This window comes from Bufo gargarizans, chromosome 1 (assembly GCF_014858855.1).
Source record: "Bufo gargarizans isolate SCDJY-AF-19 chromosome 1, ASM1485885v1, whole genome shotgun sequence".
NCBI lineage: Eukaryota > Metazoa > Chordata > Amphibia > Anura > Bufonidae > Bufo > Bufo gargarizans.
This window is the reverse complement of record NC_058080.1, coordinates 216,469,166-216,485,818: the sequence shown is the minus strand read 5'-3', so window position 1 is coordinate 216,485,818 and position 16,653 is coordinate 216,469,166.

Genomic DNA, 16,653 nt, shown 5'->3' with positions numbered 1-16,653 from the left:
TCATTTTGTGCTCCTTCCATTTTCGAACAATCGCACCAACAGTTGTCACCTTCTCTCCCAGCTTCTTGCTAATGGTTTTGTAGCCCATTCCAGCCTTGTGCAGGTCTACAATTTTGTCTCTGACATCCTTGGACAGCTCTTTGGTCTTTCCCATGTTGGAGAGTTTGGAGTCTGCTTGATTGATTGATTCTGTGGACAGGTGTCTTTTATACAGGTGACTAGTTAAGACAGGTGTCCTTAATGAGGGTGACTAATTGAGTAGAAGTGTCTAACCACTCTGTGGGAGCCAGAACTCTTAATGGTTGGTAGGGGTTCAAATACTTATTTCACTCAATGAAATGCAAATCAGTTGCTATCTTTTATTTAAAGTTATTTATTCGATTTTCCTTTTGATGTGCTATCTGCCACTGTTACAATAAACCTACCATTGAAATGATACTGTTCTGAGACTTTTCATTTCTTTGTCATTGGACAAACTTACAAAATCAGTGAGGGGTCAAATAATTATTTCCGCCACTGTATACTGCAAAATTGCTCTATAAAAATATCACATAAGCTAACCCCTCAGGTGAATACCGTAAAAAAAATAAAAATAAAAACGGTGTAAAAAATGCAATTTTTTGTCACCTTAAATCACAAAAAGAGTAATAGCAAGCGATCAAAAAGTCCCAAAATAGTGCCAATCAAACCTTCATCTCATCCCGCAAAAATTAAGACCCTACCTAAGTTAATCGCCCAAAAACTGAAAAAACTATGGCTTTGGAGACACTAAAGCATGATTTTTTTGGTTTAAAAAAGGAAATCATTGTGTGAAACTTACATAAATAAAAAAAATTGTATACATATTAGGTGTTGCCACGTCTGTGGCAACCTGCTCTATAAAAATACCACATGATCTAACCTGTCAGATAAATTTTGTAAATAACAACAACAAAAAAGCGGTGCCAAAACAGCTATTTCTTGTTACCGTGCCTCACAAAAAGTGTAATATAGAACAACCAAAAATCATACGTACCATAAACTAGTACCAACAAAACTACCACCCTATCCTGTAGTTTCTAAAATGGGGTCACTTTTTTGGAGTTTCTACTCTAGTGGTGCATCGGGGGGCTTCAAATGGGACATGGTGTCAAAAAACCATTTTAGCAAAATCTGCCTTCCAAAAACCGTATGGCATTCCTTTCTTCTGTGCCCTGCCGTGTGCCCATACAGTGGTTTACGACCACATATGGGATGTTTCTGTAAACTACAGAATCAGAGCCATAAATATTGAGTTTTGTTTGGCTGTTAACCCTTGCTTTGCAACTTGAAAAAAATTATTAAAATGGAAAATCTGCCAAAAAAGTGAAATTTTGAAATTGTATCTCTATTTTCCATTAATTCTTGTGGAACACCTAAAGGGTTAACAAAGTTTGTAAAACCAGTTTTGAATACCTTGAGGGATGTCGTTTTTTAGAATGGGGTCATTTTTGGGTGGTTTCTATTATGTAAGCTTCACAAAGTGACTTCAGACCTGAACTGGTCCTTAAAAAGTAGGTTTTTTTAAAATTTCTGAGAAATTTCAAGATTTGCTTCTAAACTTCTAAGCCTTGTAAGTTGTAACGTCCCTCAAAAATAAAATGTCATTCCCAAAATGATCCTTACATGAAGTAGACATATGGGGAATGTAAAGTAATAACTATTTTTTTTAGTTATTACTATGTATTATAGAAGCAGAGAAATTGAAACCTGGAAATTAGCAAATTTTAGCATATTTTGTCAAATTTGGTATTTTTTTATAAATAAAATTTATTTATTTTATTTTTTTTACTTTATTTTACCAGTGTCATGATGTACAATATGTGATGAAGAAACAATCTCAGAATTGCCTGGATAAGTCAAAGCATTTTAAAGTTTTCACCACTTAAAGTGACACTGGTCAGATTTGCAAAAAAATAGCCTGGTCCTTAAGGTGAAATATGGCCATGTCCTTAAGGGGTTTAGGGACATTTTAGGCCACTCTACACCACTCTGGTGTTCCTACTCTGGGTACCACCAACACCATCTACTTGAGAGGACTCTGTCCCTTGTTACTTCAATGCAACTGGTGTCACGACAAAAACATATCTCTTTAACAAAGACTCCTGGCCGCTATCGGTTCTGCTGCACTATTAGCTGTTAGCTGTGGAGAGGTGTCCTGCTCTTAGTCATTTAAGATAAACTCCCTTCCAAATCTCTCCATATTAGCTACTGAGATGCAAGGAAGAAGCTGCTGATGTAGCTCTTGTTAAGTGTTGAAGTGAAGGCAGAAGAGGGCCGGGGATGCTAGAGCTGTACAAGAAAAACAGAGAAGGGAATTTGGTACCCTGAAAAGAATAGTTATTACTTCAGTTTTTTTCTATCAAATACATTTTGGTCATAAAACTTATTTGCCCAGTACTTGAGATTGTGTGCTTTAGAAATTTATATACACACATTGGATGCATGTGCTCAAAATATATATGGTACATCTGACGCTGGTACATTCAGGGTCCTGCTTCAGATGTAGGGCCATAGAAAAATGGAAGGTTCGGTTAGGGCGGAGCTACTTGCGTCACACAATACATTCTCCTGATTGGCGGCCTAAATAACGTCAAACATAAGTGCTGGATGACCTCGATCTTTGTTGTTTGTAGCGTTGCATTTGTTGTCGCACTAGTGTGACGTCACGCTACGCATTTTGTTTCTAAACCAAACGCCCGAGTTGCAGTGGAAACGTTCACCTAAATAGACCGGACCATTAAAAATCTTCCAAACTGTGGCGACCCGAGCCGATCCTCTCAGTGGAAACGAGGCATAAGTGTTCCCCTGCAGTGGCGTTGCGGCCCGCATCGGGTGACACCAGTGACTGGGGCCAGCAGTGTTCTCATTTACGAATCCCAGGCATAGTCATCTGTATTGCCATCCTCAGGAGAGTATGTGTCTGGGATTCGAACCCACGACCTTCTGTATCAAAGGCAAAGCACTTACCCACACAGCCATAAGAGGCATTGCCACTGACTGAAAAAATATGAGACTTCTACTGTTATAGCTGGCTAAGTGTACATCTATACACATGACAGCTGCCCCAACACACCCAGAACTACTATATCTCTATATGACAGCTGTCCCAGCACACTCAGCTTTGCTATATCTCTATATATGATAGCTGCCCCAGCACACCCAGCTCTGCTACATCTAATACACATGACAGCTGCACCAGCACACTCAGCTCTACTATATCTCTATATATGACAGCTGCCCTAGCAAACCTAGCTCTGCTACATCTATACACATGACAGCTGCCTAAGCACACCCAGCTCTGCTACATCTATACACATGACAGCTGCCCCAGCACACTCAGCACAGCTATATCTCTATATATCTATCTACTGTATAGCAATACTTAGAGATATATAGATATAGCAGAGCTGAGTGTGCAGGGGCACTGTCATGTGTATAAATGTAGCAGAGCTGGGTGTGCTGGGGCAGCTGTCATATATAGAGATATAGTAGAGCTGAGTGTGCTGGTGCAGCTGTCATGTGTATTAGATGTAGCAGAGCTGGGTGTGCTGGGGCAGCTATCATATATAGATATATAGGAGAGCTTAGTGTGCTGGGACAGCTGTCATATAGAGCAGTGTTTCCCAACCAGTGTGGCTCCAGCTGTTGCAAAACTACAACTCCCAGAATGCCCACACATCCAAAGGCTGTCCAGGCATGCTGGGAGTTGTAGTTTTGCAACAGCTGGAGGCACACTTGTTGGGAAACACTGATATAGAGATATAGCAGTGCTGGGTGTGTTGGAGCAGCTGTCATGTGTATAGATGTACACTTAGCCAGCTATAACAGTAGAAGTCAATGGCAATGTACTTTTTATGGCTGTGTGGGTAAGTGCTTTGCCTTTGATACAGAAGGTCGTGGGTTCAAATCCCAGAAGAAACATTTCTGAAATACACAAGCACTGACTCCATATATGGACATACAGGGCGGGACATAGGAAGAGGCTGCATCGCATATCTGACATGGAGGTAAGTATTTATTTATTTTTTATACCCGACTGTTACTGCCATGGGGAGAGCGGGAGGCACTTGATACTGGCACATGGGGGGGGGGGTGGCACCTGATACTGGCACATGGGGGGTTGGCACTATGATACTGGCACATGGGGGGAGGAGAGAGGCACTTAATACTGGCACATGGGGGGGAAGGAGAGAGGCACTTGATACTGGCACATGGGGGGTGGGAAGGAGAGAGGCACTTGATACTTGCACTTTTGGGGGGAGATGGCACTATGATACTGGCACATAGGGGGGAGGAGAGAGGCACTTGATACTGGCACTTTTTTTTGGGGGGGGCGGTGGCACTATGATACTGGGACATGGTTGGGAAACACTGATATAGAGATATAGCAGTGCTGGGTGTGTTGGAGCAGTTGTCATGTGTATAGATGTACACTTAGCCAGCTATAACAGTAGAAGTCTCATATTTTTTCAGTCAGTGATAATGTACTTTTTATGGCTGTGTGGGTAAGTGCTTTGCATTTGATACAGAAGGTCGTGGGTTCGAATCCCAGCAGAAACTTTTCTGAAATACACAAGCACTGACTCCATATATGGACATACAGGGCGGGACACAGGAAGAGGCTGCATCACATCTCTGACATGGAGGTAAGTATTTTTTTTTACTACCCGACTGTTACTGCCATGGGGAGAGTGGGAGGCACTTGATACTGGCACATGGGGGGGGGGGGGGTTTGGCACCTGATACTGGCACATGGAGGAGTTGGCACTATGATACTGGCACATGGGGGGAGAGAGGCAATTGATACTGGCACATGGGGGGGAAGGAGAGAGGCACTTGATACTGGCACATGGGGGAGGAGAGAGGCACTTAATACTGGCACATTTTTTGGGGGGGGGGGGGTGGCACTATGATACTGGGACATTGGGGGTAGGAGAGAGGCACTTGATACTGGCACATGATGGGGGGGCATTTATGGGGACACTTACTGGCACATTATTAGGGGGCATTATGGGGGACACTAGGCCGGCAGCCTATCAGAGGCCGGACACTGAGGGCATCTACTGGGGCACTATATATGGGGCATTTTATACTGGTACATTATGGGGGGCACTAGCAGGAAGGGGGGAGAGAAGCACTATGGGGGAATTTACTGGGGGCACTATTTAGGGGTATTTTATACTGGGACATTATGGGGGCACTATGGGGACATTTGCTCTACTAGGGGCATTACAAGGGGGTATTTTTTGCATTGTCACATTATAAGGAGAATTATTTCTACTGGGGGGGGGCATTATGGTGGGCTTTATTACTCCCCCATGGTATGACACCCTAGTAGCAGCACCATCCTCTCCCTGCTCTGCTATCCCACTGCCCCTTCTCCAAATCCTTATTATGAAATCTTTCTCATTAGGATAAAACACATCAGCTCAGCCGATCCCCCCAGCCAAAGTGTTGAAGTGGTGTCCGAGATCCCCAAGGGTCAAGCCAAGTAATTGTAAGTTTTCATGTGAAATATGTTTATGTCATACACATATAGCAGACACTGTGCCACACAATATACAGTATACTTCTACACTGTGTAGTCTGTTCTATAAGCACCATTGTTTTGTGGCGGCGGACAGAAAATAATCTGGAAGTGCCCCTTCCGAGACCAGGCTCTGACTGCTAGGGGGTTCTGCTGAGCTAACGGATGCCCCCTATGGCAGTAGCACCACCATAGCCCCCATATATGGCTAAAAAATTATTGCTTCGGGGAGGGGGGGGGATGTGACACCATTTTCTACCGCACCGGGTGACACTAGCCCTAGCAACGCCACTGTTCCCCTGGTTTTCACCCTTTATCCCGCTCCATGATGCGTAAGCTGGTCTTAGCTGAGGGGAGACACTAGGTTTCTACTGCAAGAGTGGTCCCGGTTAAGTAGCAGCTGGCCAAGCAGACAAGAACGCCCCAGTGCAAGCACTGGGGATACAGGCAGGTGAATCTAGCTGTCACTGGATGGAAGGAGCGCAGCAGCAGAGTCAGATGAAGCAGAGCTGAGTTAGTGATTTAGCAGAACTGGAGCTGTTAGAACAGCAGAGCTAAATAGCTCAGGTGCAGCAGGTGAAACAAACTGAACAGCAGACAGAGGCATGGTTGTCAATCCGAATCATACACTTGAGAGCAGCAAGGTACAGGAGGATCAGGCAGAGACGAGATCAGGATACAGGCTAAGGTCGCAAGCAGGATATCAACACAGGAGCAACAAGCTGGAAGCTTCGCTGTAGAAAACTACAATATTGCTCAGGCATCACAGGAAGGGGGAAGTACCCTTATAAAGATGGTGCCTGGCTGCGATTGGAGAGAAGGCGGAATCAGGGGCGTGCATGAACCCTTAAAGAAACAGGACACGTGCGGCTCCTACAAGCTGCAACTAAAGCTGTCGCCGCCCGCAACTGTGCAGAAAAGCCGGTCCGGAGCCTACAGCGGAGAAGAAGAGCCTTGTGTGCAGTTCGACTGAGGTACATAGCAGGATGCGCTGCACGCTGGCGGCTGCCAGCTGCCATTGTTCCATTCATTTTCTGATATAGACGAATGAAACAGTACGCTAATACATACTGGCTAGAATGACGGCATATGAAAATTATACCATATACACTGAGAGCTTTTCCCAGCAAATACATTAGAACATTTTGTATACATGGAATTGATAGAGTGTGGGATAGAGGAGACGACAGGAGCGGCTTGGTAAACTGAAATAATAAAAGAAGGGGAGGGTTTGTCTGTTTGTGAAATCCAACTTAAAGGGATTGTCTGAGATAATTAATATTATCAGACATCCCCTTCATTGTCTTGAAAGAAAAAAAAATATGTACTTAGTTTTTGTAAGTATGTACTGTGGTACTGTTTCAGTACTCCTGCTGTTTGTTTACAAACTCCCAGATTAAGTGTCTATTGTGTGAAAGAGGTTTAGACAGATACAATAAAAATGCATATACTCAGATAAGACAATGGAGTAGAAATGTGCTAAGTTTTAGTATATCTTCTTTATCTTCAGTGAATAGAAAGAGAGTGATTCACATCATTAGATGCTATATCCTACATGTTATTATGTTAAGATATAGAAAGTAAAGCATAATCATAAGTGCATTATATATAGTATATTCATGGGATCTATTATAAGAATTAGGTTAATTTCTTCTAAGAGTCTCAATGTGTACGTGAAATAATTACTTCCGTCTCAGGAAACTTTTTCTTGGGATGTAGACACAGGTGATTATAAGAAAATAGTGTGCCTTCACTCTAAAGCAATAGACCAAAATATCACCAGAAATTGGTTTATCCCAATGAATGAAAAAGGGACTTTATAGTATGTCTTAATTAAATGGGTTTAGTCCTGGATTTAGAAATAGAATGGATGTCTGGTGGAGTGGTATACTAAGGTGTCTGTGTGAATAGAGGGCAAATTCTTCATACACATTCTTATTTGCTTCTGTAGCTGGGAAATGTTGTCCCAAAGTTTAGGTCAAAAGTCAATCTTGTTTTTTTTTTTCTCTACTTAGGAACATATAAGAATTAGCTGTACTTATAAAATTTACTCATAGATCTCCAATGCCATCTAGTGGTAGAGTAAATTAATACTAGAGAAATGGAGAACCGCACTCTGAGGGGTTTCTGGTACCAACAAGGGCTAAAATAGCGACTTTACATATAGTAGAGATTGAGGCACTCAGACCATTCAGTTTTGCATTTAAGAAAGGATTTTTTAATCATACATCAGTTTCATAATCCAGTTGGCCAATTTTCACATCAAAATCAATCAAAGAAAAATGACCGAATGTTTCGGTCTCTATAGACCTTCCTCAGCAGTCAGATTTTATCTGTAAAGCATGTGGAACGACTGGCAGGGCGTTGGATCCATCCAACCGATGTATGAATAAAAAAATCCTTTCTTAAACGCAAAACTGAATGGTCTGAGTGCCTCAATCTTTACAATATGTAGAGTAAATTAAAACATGTGTTGCGAAATAAGTAAGGAAGTAAAAGATAATGTCACTGATTATTGATTAACCTGACCAAGCTCCTTCCTAAGGGAGATAAAAAGGCAGCAAAAGCTGATAGGGGGATCATCGCTTTAGGAGATCTTCCTGATCATCTCACTGAGGCCATCCATCCAATCCATCCTATCTGATCCACCTACCTGAGGAAGCCATATGACTAGAAATCCAGCTAGTAGAGGCAGCCATTCTTTCCAGCCAATTACCCCACCCCGAGAGGAGATAGGACTCCACTGAATTATAGTCCTGAATATTGCAACTGATTTCTGCTAGCCGATACCCTGGTATACTATAAATGTACCTATCTTTTATAGGAGAATATAATATTTATAATATATATATATATATATATATATTCACATATATATATACAGTACAGACCAAAAGTTTGGACACACCTTTTCATTCAAAGAGTTTTCTTTATTTTCATGACTATGAAAATTGTAGATTCACACTGAAGGCATCAAAACTATGAATTAACACATGTGGAATTATATACATAACAAAAAAGTGTGAAACAACTGGAAATATGTCATATTCTAGGTTCTTCAAAGTAGCCACCTTTTGCTTTGATTACTGCTTTGAACACTCTTGGCATTCTCTTGATGAGCTTCAAGAGGTAGTCACCTGAAATGGTTTTCACTTCACAGGTGTGCCCTGTCAGGTTTAATAAGTGGGATTTCTTGCCTTTTAAATGGGGTTGGGACCATCAGTTGCGTTGTGGAGAAGTCAGGTGGATACACAGATGATAGTCCTACTGAATAGACTGTTAGAATTTGTATTATGGCAAGAAAAAAGCAGCTAAGTAAAGAAAAACGAGTGGCCATCATTACTTTAAGAAATGAAGGTCAGTCAGTCCGAAAAATTGGGAAAACTTTGAAAGTGTCCCGAAGTGCAGTCACAAAAACCATCAAGCGCTACAAAGAAACTGACTCACATGCGGACCGCCTCAGGAAAGGAAGACTAAGAGTCACCTCTCCTGCGGAGGATAAGTTCATTTGAGTCACCAGCCTCAGAAATCGCAGGTTAACAGCAACAGACACATCTCTAGAACAACTGTTAAGAGGAGACTGTGTGAGTCATGCCTTCGTGGTAGAATATCTGCTATTATCTGAAACCACTGCTAAGGACAGGCAACAAGCAGAAGAGACTTGTTTGGGCTAAAGAACACAAGGAATGGACATCAGACCAGTGGAAATCTGTGCTTTGGTCTGATGAGTCCAAATTTGAGATCTTTGGTTCCAACCACCGCGTCTTTGTGCGACGCAGAAAAGGTGAACGGATGGACTCTAGGTGTGATGGTGTGGGGGTGCTTTGCTGGGGACACTGTTGGAGATTTATTCAAAATTGAAGGCATACTGAACCAGCATGGCTACCACAGCATCTTGCAACAGCATGCTATTCCATCCGGTTTGCGTTTAGTTGGACCATCATTTATTTTTAAACGGGACAATGACCCCAAACGAGGTGAAGGAGAGTGATGGGGTCCTGCGCCAGATGACCTGGCCTCCACAGTCACCGGACCTGAACCCAATCGAGATGGTTTGGGGTTCGCTGGACCACAGAGTGTCAAGGAACCATGAACCAGACGTACAACAAGAGATACGTGGAAATAAGAAGGCTTTATTGCAAATCAAGCTGTAAGCAAAAGTCCAAACGGATGGCTAAACCGGAGCAGGGTCTTGCGAAGCCAGAGGTCAGGAACTAGAGGGGTAGTCAGACGAAGCCAGGATCAGGAACCAGAAGGGTAGTCAGACGAAGCCAGGATCAGGAACCAGCGGGGTAGTCAGACGAGGCCAGGATCAGGAACCAGAAGCAGCAGCAGTCTTAGAAGCATGTGCACACAGGAGGACCAAGCAAGGAACTGAAGCCACAGACCTCCTATATATATGAGCTAGGCATCCAGCTCCTCCCAGTGGGAAGGAGAAGCCGCAGGGTGGGAGGCTACAAGAAACCCAGAAACCAAGATGGCCGCCAGCACATGTCAAACGAAGGAGAACAGCAGAAGGTAAGACCATGACAGTACCTCCCCCTCAAGGGCCCCTCCTCCGCGGAGTAAGGAACGGTTTCTGAGGGAAGCGTGCGTGGAAGGCTCGGAGCAAGGCAGGAGCATGGACATCTGCGGAGGGAACCCAGGAACGCTCCTCTGGACCATAACCACGCCAATGGACCAAAAACTGCAACCGACCGCGGACCAGGCGTGAGTCCAGGATATTGCTCACCTCATACTCCTCACGATTGCCCACTTGGACCGGACGAGGCCGAGGAACCGAGGAAGTGAAACGATTACACACCAATGGCTTCAACAGGGAGACATGAAACACGTTGGAGATCCGCATGCCAGGAGGAAGCGCAAGGGCATAGGCTACCGGGTTTACCCTGCGAAGCACTCGGAAGGGACCAACAAAGCGAGGCGCCAGCTTGGGAGTGGGCACTCGAAGGTTGAGGTTGCGGGTGGACAACCATACACGGTCTCCGACCTGGTAGGAAGGAGCGGGCGCTCGTCTGCGATCAGCCTGGAGTCTCTGGCGCTGCGCAGAGACCTCAAGGGACCTCTGGATCTGTACCCAAGAAGCACATAGGACGGAAAGGTGATCCTCCACAGCCGGAATATCCTGGGGAGAGAATACCTCCGGTAACACGGCAGGTTGGAACCCATAATTGGCCATGAAGGGAGACGTCCCAGAGGAAGAGTTCACCGCCGTGTTCCTGGCAAACTCAGTCCAAGGCAGGACGTCAACCCAATTGTCTTGGTGATCGGAGACATAGCAACGAAGGAATTGCTCCAAGGCCTGATTGGATCGTTCTGCGGCCCCATTGGACTGAGGGTGGTAGGCCGAGGAGAAAGAGAGATGAATCCCCAACTGGGAGCAAAAGGCGCGCCAGAACCTGGACACAAACTGACTCCCCCGATCCGACACAATCTCCTTGGGAAAACCGTGCAACCGGAAGACCTCCCTGGCGAAAATCGTGGCCAACTCTTGTGCAGAGGGTAACTTCTTGAGAGGAACACAGTGGCACATTTTGGAAAACCGATCCACAATCATGAGAATGACCGTATGGCCTCGGGATGCAGGGAGGTCCACAATGAAATCCATCCCCAGGTGTGACCATGGGCGCTCCCCGGTGGCTATGGGTTGCAAAAGGCCCAACGGAAGGTGCCGAGGGGACTTACTCTGGGCACAAACGGAGCATGCCGCTACATATGCGGCGATGTCGGAACGTAGAGTAGGCCACCAGAACAGACGTGAAACAGCCCAGGACAGCTGATTCTTTCCAGGATGCCCCGCGGCCTTGGAGTTATGGTAGGTTCGCAACAACCGAGTGCGCAACTCCTCAGGCACAAAACATCTGCCGTTGGGTCTCCCAGAGGGAGCACCAGATTGAGCCGCCAAAATCTGCTCACCCAGGGGAGAGGTCAGGCTGGTGCGAATGGCGGCCAGGATCTGATTCGGAGGTATGACCGAAGTCGGAATCGACTCCTCCCTGGACAGCTCGGAGTACTGCCGTGATAAGGCATCCGCTCTGATGTTCTTGGAACCGGGTAGGTAGGAGACCACGTAATTAAAACGTGACAAGAACAGAGCCCATCTGGCCTGACGTGGTGTCAATCTCTTGGCCTCAGAAAGGTAGGTCAGATTCTTGTGGTCCGTCAGGATGAGAACCGGAACCACCGAACCCTCGAGCAAGTGCCTCCATTCTTTAAGGGCCTGCACGATGGCCAATAACTCCCTGTCACCAATCTGATAGTTGCACTCCGCGGAAGACAGTTTCCGGGAGTAAAACCCACAAGGAAGCAGAGGACCCTCTGGTGTTCTACGCTGAGACAGAAGGGCGCCTACTCCCGTCTCAGACGCGTCCACCTCGAGGACAAAGGGCAACCCAGGGTTGGGATGCGACAGAATCGGAGCCGACACAAAGGCGGACTTTAGAGCCTCAAAAGCTCGGATGGCCTCGAGCGGCCAGATCTGGAAATTACTGCCCTTCCTGGTCAGATCCGTGAGAGGCTTGGCTAGCATAGAAAAGTCCCTGATGAACTTCCGATAATAATTGGCGAAGCCCAAAAAGCGCTGCAGGGCACGAAGACCACTGGGCTGGGGCCGCTGTAAGACAGCCGAAACCTTCTCAGGATCCATGGAGAACCCCTCAGCGGAAATGATGTAACCTAAGAAGGTTACCTGGGATCGGTGAAATTCGCATTTCTCAAGCTTACCGAACAGCCTGTTCTCTCGTAACCGTTGCAACACTCGTCTGACATCCATAATGTGGGCCTCCATGGATTCAGAATATACCAAGATGTCATCCAAATAGACCACCACACACTGCTGCAACAGGTCACGGAAAACATTGTTGATGAATTCCTGGAAGACTGCGGGCGCATTGCACAACCCAAAGGGCATAACCAAGGATTCATAATGACCGGTCCTGGTGTTAAACGCGGTCTTCCACTCATCGCCCGCCTTGATCCTTACCAGGTTATATGCCGCCCTCAGGTCGAGTTTGGTAAAGACCGTGGCCCCTTTGAGGCGATCGAACAGCTCGGAAATCAAGGGTATCGGGTAAGCGTTCTTGATCGTGATGCGATTGAGACCCCTGTAATCGATGCAAGGCCTCAACTCACCGCCCTTCTTTTTCACAAAGAAAAATCCAGCCCCTGCCGGGGACGAGGATTTGTGGATGTGTCCGCGTGAAAGCGCCTCCCTCACGTACTCCTCCATGGCCTCATTCTCCGCTACCGACAGTGGATAGACCTTGCCACGAGGAGGAACGGCACCAGATTGTAACTCTATGGCACAATCGTATGGGCGGTGCGGAGGTAGGGCAACCGCGCGCACCTTATCGAATACATCCCGGTACTCTTCGTATTCAGGAGGCAACAGAGAGTCCGAGGAAGTACACAGCAACTTGACAGGCCCATGGATGCAACTAGCCCCACACTGCGGTGACCACGAGAGGATCTCGGCCGATCTCCAATCGAAAGTCGGATTATGCTTCTGGAGCCAGGGGTACCCCAAGACCACCGAGTAGTGTGGAGACGAAATAACCTGGAGACAGACCGACTCTCTGTGAACGGCACCAATGGCTATCCCCACTGGAAGGGTCTCATGAGTCACGTGTGGCGGCAGAAGGGGTCTGCCGTCTATCGCCTCAAGAGCCAGTGGGGAACCTCGAGGCTGCAGAGGAATGGAATTGGCGGCAGCGAATACACTATCAATGAACAAACCACCAGCACCAGAGTCCACCAACGCCTGGGTCGTCACCGAGCCCCCGACCCAGGAGAGGACAACAGTGATCAGTGGTTTGTCAACACGGGAAACCGGGGACGAGGAGACTCCACCCAAGATCTGCCCCCGACAGGATCTCAGGTGCGAGCGTTTCCCGGACGGTTCGGACATGCCAACCGAAAATGCCCACCGAGACCACAGTACATGCATCGGCCCTCGCGTCTCCGGAGTACCCTCTCCCCCTCGGACAGGCGAGCAAACCCCAGCTGCATGGGTTCACCCCCAGACAAGTCATCCCCAGGAGGCGTGGGAGGAGAGGGAGGCACGGGTGGGACAGCAAACGTAGGCGCCAATCTGTTAGAAGACCTCCGCAGGCTCTCCTTAAAGGAAGGTCTCTCCCTGAGTCTGGTGTCAATCAAAATCAGGAAAGAAATAAGAGACTCGAGCTCCACTGGTAGGTCCTTAGCTGCAACCTCGTCCTTCAAGGCATCCGAGAGACCATGAGAGAAAGCAGCGACCAGAGCCTCATTATTCCAGCCCACCTCTGCTGCCAGGGTACGAAACTCAATGGCGTATTCAGCTACGGATCGTGAACCCTGTCTGATGGACATAAGGAGCTTCGCAGCAGAGGCAGCACGAGCCGGCACATCGAATACCTTCCGAAGAGAAGCAACAAAACCGGAAAACTCGGCAACCACCGGATTGTTGTTCTCCCATAAAGGGCTGGCCCAGGCCAAGGCCTTGTCCGAGAGCAGCGAGATCAAGAAGCCCACCTTTGATCTCTCAGTAGGAAAGGCATGTGGCAGCAACTCGAAATAAATGCCCACCTGGTTAAGAAAACCTCGGCACTGAGTTGGCTCTCCCCCAAAGCGCTGTGGAAGGGGGGCAGAACCGGTCATACCCCGAGACACCGCAGGCGCAGCAACAGGTGTCGGGGTAGACTCTGGCGCAACAACCGGAGCGGCAGTAGGAGCGGGCCCAGGAGCGACAACCGACCCATCGGCAACGGAAGCGAAATGAGCCGTGCGTTCAAGCAGGGTTTGCAACGCCACAGCGAACCGACCCAACAGGTGATCCTGCTGATCAAGTCTGGCAACCAGCGTAGGTAGCGAGGATGGCCCTGTACCGTCAGAATTCATGGCTTGGTCCTAATGTCAAGGAACCATGAACCAGACGTACAACAAGAGATACGTGGAAATAAGAAGGCTTTATTGCAAATCAAGCTGTAAGCAAAAGTCCAAACGGATGGCTAAACCGGAGCAGGGTCTTGCGAAGCCAGAGGTCAGGAACCAGAGGGGTAGTTAGACGAAGCCAGGATCAGGAACCAGAAGGGTAGTCAGACGAAGCCAGGATCAGGAACCAGCGGGGTAGTCAGACGAGGCCAGGATCAGGAACCAGAAGCAGCAGCAGTTCTAGAAGCATGTGCACACAGGAGGACCAAGCAAGGAACTGAAGCCACAGACCTCCTATATATATGAGCTAGGCATCCAGCTCCTCCCAGTGGGAAGGAGAAGCCGCAGGGTGGGAGGCTACAAGAAACCAAGATGGCCGCCAGCACATGTCAAACGAAGGAGAACAGCAGAAGGTAAGACCATGACACAGAGTGAAGACAAAAGGGCCAACAAGTGCTAAGCATCTCTGGGAACTCCTTCAAGACTGTTGGAAGACCATTTCAGATGACTACCACTTGAAGCTCATCAAGAGAATACCAAGAGTGTGCAAAGCAGTAATCAAACCAAAGGTAGCTACTTTGAAGAACCTAGAATATGACATATTTACAGTTGTTTCACACTTTTTTGTTATGTATATAATTCCACATGTGTTAATTCATAGTTTTGATGCCTTCAGTGTGAATCTACAATTTTCATAGTCATGAAAATAAAGAAAACTCTTTGAATGAGAAGGTGCGTCCAAACTTTTGGTCTGTACTGTATATATTTAAATAACCATACTTTGCGTATAGAATCTATCTTGAAATAAGGCTAGGCTGTAACTGCAGTATCATCCTAACTTTTCCAAATACAGGAAGATTTATAAATACTGTTGAGAGCTATTATAGTATTATCTCCAGATAACTGAGTTCAGTTCTAGGCATGTATGGTTGATTATATATCTATCTATATAGTAAAATGAAACATTAGGTAAACTTGATTTGAGTTTAATTTGATTTATCTGTTTGCTGAGAGAAATCAGGTCTTAACGTGATTTAAAATATATTGTAAGATTTTATCATAATAAAGAATTTTAGGGAATACATATCCTTTAGGTTGATTAATCTTTATGTTTCAATGGTGTTTATTACTTTTTCACAATAATAAGGTACACATTACAATGTGCATAAAATAAGAGACAAGGAGCCCAATCAATTGGACCTTCCGTACAAATAAAATAACGAACAAAAAGACATACAGACAATTAAGCATAAATAATAAAAAATAAATAATAAAAAAATAAAATAAAAGCAACAACATCAGAAAATCAGGGGTAATAGACATACCGCTTCAGGGAACACAGTTTAGGTAACAGGAGGCGACCAGAAAGTTGAGGGTTAAACCTCACATCCATCTCTCAGGGCACAACATATCCAGGATGACACTATCAGAGTTTATGGTAGAGGGAAAGATCAGTCGAGTGGGACGAGGACGCCCAGGGCTCCCAGACTCCTTCAAACAGAGCAAATGTGTCCGAGCGGATAGCCGACAGCCTTTCAGACTGGTAGATCTTATTGATTCTATCAATCACAGCTTGATAGCTCAATGCCAAGGATCGCCACTGAGAGGCAATGTGGATCCTTGCTGCCAGCAGGATAAACTGGGCCAGTTTAAATTTAGCATTTGTTAATTTAGACGGTTTGTCACCAAGTAAAAAGACCGAGGGTGTGGGGAGGAGGGCGCGCCCCAGTAAGGCTGATAGTAAGTCACAGATATGACCCCACAACCTGGAAGCTATGGGACATGTCCACCAGATATGGAGCATTGTGCCCTCCTCATCACACCCCCGAAAGCAGGCAGAGGAGACCTCTGGGTAGAAGTGATGCAATTTGGCCGGCACTAGGTATGTCCGGTGTAGTATTTCAATTTGTCTGGGAGCGCTGGTGCCATCTAGATACACTCGATTCCTCCGACAGATCCGCCTCCCACTCCAACATATAGCGGAGTTTGGTGTCCTCTGGGGGTGCAGTGAGGATAGAATATATCCGGGACAGTAGACCCTGTTTATATAGGGAGAAGGACATTAGTCTTTCAAAAGGGGCATAGTCAATTTCGTGAGAGCCAGTCTTCAGGGAGTGGAGGAAGGAGAATACTTTCCGGACATTAAATTGTTCACCGGCTGGGGGGGTGAATTTCTCAAGAAAAGCTGGCATGGTTAG